The 11,468-nt window shown below is 38.8% G+C and overlaps 1 protein-coding gene across 2 annotated transcripts in view; it reads right to left on the reverse strand.

The window, feature by feature from the left end:
* LOC139462158 (ADP-ribosylation factor 6) overlaps positions 1-10,721 on the reverse strand; it is a 33,545-nt gene extending 22,824 nt beyond the window's left edge. Inside the window, exon 1 of one of the 2 annotated variants that reach the window (XM_071243681.1) lies at positions 10,513-10,721. The gene's annotated coding sequence lies outside the window, so the exon portion shown is untranslated. Of the gene's footprint in view, positions 1-645; positions 732-10,512 lie in introns of those variants that run through there. The other variant, XM_071243682.1, reaches the window with a different exon arrangement.
* Positions 10,722-11,468: the final 747 nt, after the last annotated feature.

An 11,468-nucleotide genomic window follows, 5' to 3' on the forward strand; every position in this document is an offset into this window, starting at 1 on the left:
GGCTTATCATGACATGCAATTACCCAAGTCAATAAGCCTGATCACAAGCCAGTTTAGTCACCTCTTAATATGTACAAGCAAGACCAGATCACTATAGTTGCCTCCGACACAAGCATAAATTACTGGGTATCTTGTCTTACCCAGAATCTCCACAGGAGACAGTCATGAGCAAGCAGATATCCAACATGTCAAACTTCAAGGCCACATAAAAACACGATGTAAATGTGTAATATGCATGAACATGATGAAACAGCAATTGCCTCTTGCTGAAATACCGAAGTGGCAACAAATGTGATCCCTCTCTGGATGAGCAAGAGAGGGAATCCCCAGCATGTCACGACACAACTGCTCTACTGACAACTGTAGCCCCACTCTAAGACAACACGAGTCCATGTCTGCTACAGACGAGGCGAAACTCAAATATCACACGTGGATCTTGATCAGGGGAGGGCAGGCTGGGATGACACTCGCCGTAACAGTGTCAACAAGCTCAGCCCCTCTCACTGGGTTCCACGTATTGACATTGCAGATGGACGCCGCCAGATCAGCTTGCTGAGGAATTCTAGTCACTATCAACATACACAGTATCACCATTTCTTCATCTTAAGTGACATAATCGGATAGAGATTATGCTGTTTGACTTACAGAACTATGTGGAGATGTGAAGTAGATTTCATCACACAGACACTGTCCGTCACTATTTGCACAGACTTCATCGAATCTCTTTCGACATTTTAATCGTTGTAACAAAACTGAATAAATACGAAAAAGAGTTCTATATTTGATATGTCTAAAAATAATAAACTGGTATTGTGAGTAGTTTGACATGTTTGAGAATAGTGCTTAGTGTCAACAAAGTTATTTCCAAACCAACAATACCCAATCCTATCCCTGGAATAATATGTCCAAATACGGAGAGAATTCACACAGCAACACATCGTTAATAATATCAACCATTTGAAATGAATCACAATCTATTACCCATGATAGGATTACTGCTAAATGCCACACAACAATCCCACTGTGGGGAATACAACTCCGTAACGCCCGCTAGAGTGAGACTGAAACAGGTTATATCATGCTAGAGCCCTACCTAGACCAGCACTTGCACACACATCAAGCCATTACTCTGAGGGTAATCAACTGACTGGCTCCATAATTGGTGTCAGAGGACGGCCTTGGGTCAGCCAAGATTTCCACGGCTTAGTTAGAGGATATAGAATCATGCTTATCCCATACCTGGACTACAGGTTGAGGATCAACAGGTATAACAACTCTCTTAGTCTAATTAGGCAGGTGAGCTGAGTAAATCAAGTTGAAAATTGCACATGTATTAAACTGTCCACTGCATGTATCCATTACCAAACACAATTACCACTAATCATTTTGACAAGCCGAATGTACAAATAGGTCAGGTCATAGATTAATCAACCAGGATTCAAAATTGAAATGTATGTCTTCTAGTTCCCCAGTGGGTAATTATTTAATAGCAACATTCTTTCATCATAGTCATACAATGCTAAATTAATCATGTTAATATGTCATGCAGTTGGTACTGGTTTAAAAGCTTTTTGTGTATTAACATAAATAATTGAATGAGATTTAACCAATATGTATCAATACATTAGATCCCTGAACAAACTAATAATCTAACTTTCATTTCTGAATATTCAGGTTCTCTTTGAACCAGTATCGCCAATATTACAACCACCCTTTGTCGGATATATCACATACCTGACTTACAACCACATATATCACATACCTGACTTACAACCACATATATCACATACCTGACTTACAACCACATATATCACATACCTGACTTACAACCACATATATCACATACCTGACTTACAACCACATATATCACATACCTGACTTACAACCACATATATCCCATAACTCACTAACAACTTACCTTTGTCGGACTTATCACATAAATGGCTTATATCATATATCCCATATCCAACGTACAATCACATATATCACATACCTGACTTACAACCACATATATCACATAACTGACTATCAACTACCCTTTGTTGGACCTATCACATAAATGGCTTGCATCATATATCGATATATCCCATATCCGACGTACAACCACTTATATCACATACCTGTTTTACAACCACATATATCACATACCTGACACCTTAACTGTTGGGCAGTTTGGCAAGGACTACAGGACTAGTGCCAATTTCTAGCTGACATGTTATCAAGTCTGCAACATTAGCCAAGTTTAGCAAAATTTTGAATGTTCTCGTAAGCTCAGCGAAAAATATTCAGTATAATAACACTAAAATTTACTGAAAATGATGTCAAAAGATCCAGAGTAGCAGATTGAGACGCCTCCATCACAGACTGGCCATCACTATTTGCATCAGTAAGTGACGCAGGGTATGGTGCATCCCTGTGGTGACATGACTGTGATTCAGTGGATCATGATGTAGCCGTCCACGATCAAAGATAATGCTACAATAAACCTACAGCCTAGTAGCTGATCTCAAACCAGGTCAGCATGCCTCTGATTAAGTGCTGTATTCTTCAATAGCAGTTTACCCCTACACCCTCGCTAGTACAGTTTCACTGTGTATACCTCGTTACTAGCTAGCACTGTTAAACTCTATGTGATAATTCAGTTGATATTAGCGCATGCTCCTAACACTGGTCAGGACACAAACGTCTCGTCTGCTTATCACTCTTATCAGTTTTAGGATGTAAGTCAAGGGGACGTTGTCATAACACTTACAGATTTACATTTACAGATTTCAGGGTACCACAGCACAGGGCTTACACAAGCTTCACAAGCTTAACGTTTAAGGTCGGTCTTGAAAAGTCCTTGAATATAGATTTTGGCTTCAAAAGGGACTTTGTGTAAGCCCAGGTGTAGCTGGTTTTCATAACCGGTATATGTTTACAGGGCATACGTCTTCTACTGCTATCAATGTTGAATTAACGGATTCACTACCTCCAGCAAGTCGTGTTTTCTTTAGGAATCTGAGTGTCCTGGCTGTCACAGACATGATGTAAGCCAAGCTAACAATAGCTGCCAGGTTCAGATAGAAATCTACTAACATACCAAAGTACCAGTTTAAGGTTTGGGTAGAAGGTCAAGGCTTGACTTGCATCAACATTCCAAGTACCATTCATTAGTCAGTGACAAGTAGCCCAGGATTATCTTTATCACGTTAATACCAAGGTTTGCATGGACTTGATCATAGCCACCCAAAAAACACCATGAAATATCTTATCTGACATAATACATCATGTGTTGTGATCTGTGTAGTAGAAGAAAAATCATCATTTCACCTATATTTCGGTTACTTCCGACCATGAGACACTGCTTCTGTAGCCTCTGCATACACAACATTCAAGTCATGCCTACAGCACAACACTCTCTCCTTCCTAGGCTGTCATACTGTTAGCAAAGCTAATCCTATATTTCATCAGTGAATGGAACTATCCTCTGGTAGTTGTGGTGGGCTATCAGCAGCAGGGGACGGTGTTGCAGTGATAGCAGCAGGATGAGCCTCCCATCCTGGTGCACGCTCCTGTCATATCACTTCCTGCATCAATGTCTATAACATGCCGGTGTATAACCCGCGTAACCACACACATTTAAAACATTGGACTGCAGCTCTCACATGATGGATGTCTGACGCTCCATCTCGTCAGGCAAGCCTGTAGCCCTCCACGTAGATAAACTGTGTTTTGGTTCAAAATTACGACAAGCTGCATAAAACCATTATCACTTTCCACTCTGTAAAATAGTTATTTTTAGCTGTACGGCAATACACAAGGCTTCAGCTAGGACATGAGAACGTTTGGCTCTGATTTCCCTACAACCAGTACCTTGTTCATAATCAGGGGACCACCATTCTGTTATCATGCTTATACACTTGACCATTGCTGAGCACTTCAACCTTTACCACAAAGTCTTTGCAATAGTACTGGTAAAAAAAGATTGATAATTGGAATTATCATCGAGGGGAAGAAATATTAACGATTATTGACATGAAAATTGTGTCATCGATAATACCTTACATAAACTATTGTGATGAAATAAAGTTTAGATTTACCAAAACTGTCTTGTTATTGTCAAAAATGTTAATTGCTGAAGATGAAAAGTAACTGTTTTTGTTATATCTCAAATGTCCACTAAGCATGCTAAGCAATCCCTGAATAAATGTGCCACCACTCACCAGTGATATTCAGTTACCATTATCATTCAGTCTCTGTGATCTGTATCGATAGTAAGTCCCACTTTGCAATATCCTTACTAAAGTGTACAGGGTCATACTCCAGCAGGAGACAAACTCTGAATTCCTTCTGAGCTGAACCACATCACTTCTTATGTCTTTGTACAATGTATATAATTGTGTGTCGTTGAACATGCTGACTAAACAAAACAAACCAAAAAACTTCAGTCAATCTCCTTTCTAGCATAATCTTGTCAACTACTTGAGAAGTGATCTAATGAATACATAGAATACAAAATAACCTGTTATTCAATCACAGTTAGGACCAAAAGCAAATATGTTCACTGCGGATATCAGTAGCATCAAAGAGGTGGAAACATGTCTTGGTTTCGACTTGTTCAACTTCTTTCTGTCTCTACCATTTCTTTTAGCATGTACAGCATGTTTATTGACATACTACCCACTTTCATAGTGTTGTGTCTTAACTGCCTCCCCTTACTGACATGACTGAGGACTGTCAGATACATATGCTCTACCTTACCTTCCCCCACACAGCTGAATCCACCCTAGACTGACAATAACATACAACCCCAGTTAGGTATAAAGGCCACACAGTTTTACAAAGTATAATCCAATAAAGGAAACCCCAGGTAGTGTAATGTCCTGCGCCTGAGAATGGGATGAGTGTAGGCTGAAGAGTCAAGTGGAATGGGGTCTTTGTTTTATGAAATACATGCTGGGGTGTCTGTAAGAAACTATGCCAATTGGATACCTGGTCTTCCCACTGTTCATCAAAGCCATCTTAAGACTAGTGTTCATCAAGCCCATCTAAGGGCTAGTGTTCATCAAACCCATCTTAGGGCTATGACTAAGTCCCTTCTTTCAACATATACTCAGGGTGGTTGTAGTGCAAAGATCACTTTGTCCAACAGGGTCCTGGAGTCACTTGCACAAAGCGACCTTAGCGCTAAGATGATCATAACTCCCATACCTTAACAATAATAGTCTTAGTGTTAAGATCGCTTTGTGCAAGTGGGCCCTGGTCTCAATTGCCTGCCTACCATGTGATAGTCTGTCTTACAGACCCTGATACATTTATATCAACTACAGCCCATGCAAGTCTATAATGTTTGGCAAGTTTAGATTACTGCAGTATTTGAAAATAAAGAGAATCACTGGGCTCCCTTTTTATAAGATTTTTATTAAGATAACTGAACAACTGTTTTTTTCTGTATTATATGTTCATTTCAGAGACTATATGTTAGTCTAACCATGTGACTGATCAATTAACTGAGCGAGTCTTGAACAGTATTTCAGCTCTATCATGACATATCAGTTGTGGGAGGGAAGCCAAAGTGATGCAGGTCTCAGACGGTTACCACTGCTGCTCAACGGACATACCAGTAATCTGTACCAGGTGCAGCATGTCCACATGATGTAGACAGCTGACCCTGTGAGTGCTGACCCTGCTGTCAGCTACTGCCCACGTCATGCAAACACCACAAGTAGAATTCATCTGTCAGCTTCTTACATCAAGTTGAGATGACAAAAAGTGAGAGGTGCAATAATTCATAATCTCATATCTTGATACCATTATGTTTAAGTCAAGGTGACAATGTCATAGCCCATATGTTAAAAGTGACCCCTGGACCCACTTAATTTTAAACACTGGTATATATTGACATATCTGGACACATTTCATTACAACTGTAGTCAGCAGGTCAAGTCACTTTAACCTCCTATACAAGCAACAGGTACTGGGTTTGGAACATGTTCTGGAACCAACATCATCATGAGTCATATCTTATCTGATGATCAATGTTTAATGTGAAACTACAATAAAATACAGCAGAACAGGAAACACGATTAACAGGATCAGGTGGTCAGACTCGCTGACTTGGTTGATGCATGTCATCATATCCCAAATGAGTGGATCGACGCTCATGATGTCAAACACTGGATTGTCTGGTCCACACTCAATTATTTACAGTCTGCCGTCATATAGCTGGAATACTGCTGAGTGTGGCGTTGAAAAACAAACAAACAAACAATACAGGAAACAAAACAGAACCCATATCCCACTTATCAACTCATTACCATGATAAGCAGGTGAACATGGTGAGCAGGTAATCACGGACAGGTGAGTATGGTCAGCAGGTAAACATTGACAGGTGAGTATGGTCAGCAGGTAAACATGGACAGGTGAACATGGTGAGCAGGTAATCATGGACAGGTGAGTATGGTCAGCAGGTAAACATGGACAGGTGAACATGGTGAGCAGGTAAACATGGACAGGTGAGTATGGTCAGCAGGTAAACATGGACAGGTGAACATGGTGAGCAGGCCCTTACAAAGTTTCCTAGATTGACACTCAGTAAACATGACAAAGACTATCAATACCACTTTGTCTTAACTAGGTCAAATATTGCAATATTTCATTTGAAATAAAAACTACTGATGCAAAGAAAACCCTTTTAACTCAACATTCATAAACGACAACTGACAACTGTTCAAAACAAGAGGTGTGTGTATTGGCGCAAATCCCAAATATGGTAGTTTATAATTAATTTCCAAATAAAAACCACCAGTTGATGCTCTTCCAACATTGCCATACAGATCCTACACATATACTTGAGTAATTCCAATCCCGCTCAAAGAGCGAGACACTACGACATCCCAGTGCAAGTTTGGCATGTCAAGCTAGCTTCGTAAGATATTCTCATCATGATGTGTCACACCCTGTATCGCCACAAACCACACAGTCTCAGGTACAGGATGGTGGCACAATACCTTCCAGTGAGTGAATGGGGAGTTGGACACACAGCGGAGATAGGCTGTGTTAAGCAGTAAAACTACCCAACAGACATGGCTGATGAACAGATGGCAAACTTCCGCTCCACAGGACAATCAATACATAGTTTAATCACGTTAACAGTCTAAATGAGACATACAGTTATGCCATAGGTTGTAGTTTGGAATGTCGGTCAGATGTGACATCCCATCCCAACAGAAGGAAATCAGTAAGATATTTTTCAACTTGAGCTATGATGACACGGTTGAGCGATCATCCACTGCCGAGCCTTCAAACCATGCATGTCACACACGAGTCAGCAAATTTAAATGTAGGCGTCAGCTATTGGTGTCATATGTGGCCTAGTGCTTGATTTGAATTTGAACTCATAAAAGATGTCCTTACACAAATATATGTGTGTCACTGTGACCATCAGTAGCATGCACTTATTATAGCTGTTAGTAAGTGTTACACAATGTTTTATGACGTAACATCTATACAAAATCATGAACATTCAAAGTTTTACATAACAGATTGTATAATATCTTGCCTAAACACACTAAATGGCAAAACTGCTATTTTTTTAAACATTTCAAAATGAGTATATGTACTATTTTATGTGGAAAAACAAACTTCTAAATTTGGCATTCACAATCCTGTTGGTTTGTTTCAATGAGTGTACATCAGACTTTACTTTGACTAAACTAAATACATTTGGAGGCAGTCAAAAATCAACAAAAGAGTATATGACAGCAACACCAGTTACTGAATATGAAGAGGAGACAGAGCTACAGATAAGCTGCTTATTTGTGTAAAATACCCCCAAAACAATGAAGCTTTTTCAGCATGTGTAAAATGGAGCCAGTTTCCGAAACACAATTACGAGCTAATTTACTTTCCTAGTCAAGCCTATATTTAGAACTGTTATATACATCTAAAACCTTTCACTTTTTTTAAAAATCAAAATTCTTTCTCATTGAAGAAAAAAACAAATACAGTGATGAACAGATGAGTGAAAAAATATTGGTTACCCACTGAAAAATATTATAACCGAATTAAAATAGAAACCCTTTGAGTAAAAACTTAATTGCTCACAAAGTTATCTGGAGCTCTGAGGAGATATTTCAATCTCAGAATATCAGCTGAACATACAAATATGATTCACTACCTTTCAGTGTTGTTTTCGTGAGTTTTGTTTTTAGGCTAAACATGTCAACTTAGTCAAGAAGGGTAAGCGTCAGGAAACATGGCCAACGGTACTTACTAACCATGTTGTTTGCATGTCAACTGTCCAACACACCGTGACTCAGTGTATGGGATATGTTGACAAGCATTCCATTCCATTTGAAATAGTGTTTGATAGATCCCTACTCCTTGTTTGAATGACAAGTGATAACATTATTCATAAGTTGATATTGACAACTGCAGTGAATACAACGCCTCTTCCATCTTGTACTTCATTACTGTTAATTCTCATGAGTGTATACTGAAGCAACATCCATATACACGGAGACGCTGTCATATCACCTCACAGAAATAGAATGTAGCAGTTTACAAATTCTACTTCATCTATTCAAAGTTACAAGAAAACAACCAAAAGAGACACCTTAAAAACCTTTCTCCAGAAACCACGGGACCTGCTTGTGTTGATATTTCAATGCCTTTTATTCGATATCATTTCTTCTGAATCAGAAAGAAAGGAAGTGTGGTTATAAATTTCCGTGAGCAGTGCACATATATTATTCTGAAAATATTTTCTCTATACCCAAAACTGACAAGATTTGTTATGTCCAAACACAATGGAACTAGCTTACAGTTACACACAAATGTAATAAAGTAAGAACAGATATATGCACTGATTAAATGAAGTCCCTATAGTATAAGTATGTGATTATGCTCTACTGTTAATGAACAAACAAACAAACAAACAAATTGGTGTGAGTTGAGAGGCTCAGTTGACACAGCCTCCACTGCTGATTGCTGTCCTAACAATCCCGTATGTTGACAGTGCTGGTGTGTATATGATGTCTGTGTGTTCCTCACTCCACTATCTAAAGCAGGTGAATCAAATTGTCAATATTGAAGTATTTCAAAATGAACGGGAAGAAATTCTGTGGTAAACGCTAACATAAAATGACATGTAGCTTTATTGCCCCACCTAGGTGAATAACATGGTTAGTGTATTGTGTGTAGACTGTGGTGTGTACCATTAGCAACGTCCAAACTGATAAAAAACATGGGACAGTGTGAAGGAAATATTCATTAACAGTGTACGATAAACCCAAGTGATTCTTGCCATAAATCTTGTGTACAAACAGATTTAGCATGTTCAGAAGGGGCCCTCGATATATAAAAAAACGTTATAGCAGGAAAAACCTGAACTTTTGGACATTGTCCCAAGAATATGAAGGAAACAGAATTATAATATTGCTCTTCAATCCCTGTTTGGTATTTTTCATGATTTTTGCATTTACAACATGGGTTTGATATTTGTCCAGTATGTCTACCATTATGTTAATGGCATATATTTATATATATAAATATAAGTATAGCTAACTGACCTAATACTTGGGAGTCGGACATTACTGTTGTCAAGCAAAGGATATCTTACATTAACTTGCTAACTACCGGTAGTCAGTGTGGATTGCTGGCAGTATTTAAGGGGAGAATTTAGTTACTAGTTATGCAATAAACAGTATGTGAACATAATTTCCACTTTTGTGTTTCTGTATTGTACATATTCAGCGTAAGAAATTGGCACTAGTCCTATAGTCCTTCCCTAACTGCCCAATATTGAAAGTATCATAAGGACAAGTAGAAATGTACCCTTTTTAAGGGTTATACTATATGTGATTATCATAAGGACTAGTGAACTACAACTGTTAGTTTCCACCGCAGATATTGGGTCAGTTCGTTTAAATACAGGGTGTGGTCAAATCTCATGGCTTATGTAAGCTTGGGGGCTGTATATTTCATGTGCACATATTACAGCTAGAACCATATATTCACACATCAAAATAATATTTATTATGGACAGTTTTAAGTGGGTAAAAATCACCATGTACAATGGGCTCCTCAACGAACAGTTAAATAAACAAGTGACTGATAATTTCAATGATTCATCGAAGCAAGTTAATATCGCTTTACCTCCATACAGACCTATTTGTTCAATCACAAAATGGTGACAAATTCAGAGAAAAGTGACAAAAGAACACTCAAATGTAGAGTGGTCAGATATAACGGTTTATTAGAATCAAGGACATTCCGACGTGTGGGGCTTATATTTCATTTTTGGCAAGAGAAACCTGTTCATATGACCATGACATTGAAAACACTGCCCCAACCACCAGGCGACATACCCAACTAGTTTGAAAGCGATTGCGTTCTAAAGCAATCTGAGATTATCCACGATACTGAAGTTGGATGAAATATGTTTATACACGGTGAAAGCCAGTTTCACCGGTAAACTCAGAGGAAATACTATTCATAAAACACTACCCAAAGTGGGAACACACCTACCTTGATTCCTACACCGGGATCGGTTATACACACGACCTGTCGCCAAACGACGCAATCAGGTGATTAGTAATAATTTCAATGACGGCCTGTATGTCTCGTATCCCGAAAACAACAATAACATACAGATCTATTCATATAATCCAGTAGTATCGAAGGACATAGTTGAAATCTGTGTCATATCGAAACCTGCCTCCATTACAAGAACCTGACGGCGGTTACAAATTTGCGCTTCCGCTCACGACAGGATAAATAGTTCTACGTTTAGGGGTAATCTTTATGTCACGTAGCATGAATAAAAACTTTTTATATGTGCACACTTAGACTCAGTTAATGTAAAGAATGTCTATATATGAAAAATATGACAGTATCTTCTTCTTAGAATAAGTGGGTTACGCGCGGAAGGATACTCGAAAGATTTGTGGTGCTGCCATCTATGAAAGAGAACGTAACTTCGCCGATCTCGTTCACCGGGTTGAGATATCACTATCGAAAAAATGTCAATGTGTCATTTTCTTTCTTCGAAACTTTACTGATGGGTTTAAAGATGAAGATCTATTTACTTTTGCAAGTTTGTGTTATTGACTATTCAAGGATGGTATTTTAGTGGAGAAAGTAGTATCGGATAGATATATTCGTTCACAAGCCGGTAGCCTACAAGTTCCTCAAACAAGGGGCGGTGGTTACATGCAAGTGGTTTGAACGTTCGCGCTCGTAACACGAAAAGACTGAGTTCGATACCCAAAATGACAACATTTGTGTGAAGTCTCGCATTTATACTTCAGTCGTTTTATTAAAGGATTTCAAATCCAGGCACCAGCAATAATGTACTGTACATACGTAATGATGTATGTGAGGAAATCTGTACATTTGTCATTTTTTGTAAGCTATTTAGGCCTCGTTGGGACTTATACGACGCTTTTACCAATATTCCAGCAATGCCATGGGGGACGAAGGGG

The sequence above is a fragment of the Haliotis cracherodii genome, unplaced genomic scaffold, assembly GCF_022045235.1.
Source record: "Haliotis cracherodii isolate W230 unplaced genomic scaffold, xgHalCrac1.p SCAF_15, whole genome shotgun sequence".
NCBI lineage: Eukaryota > Metazoa > Mollusca > Gastropoda > Lepetellida > Haliotidae > Haliotis > Haliotis cracherodii.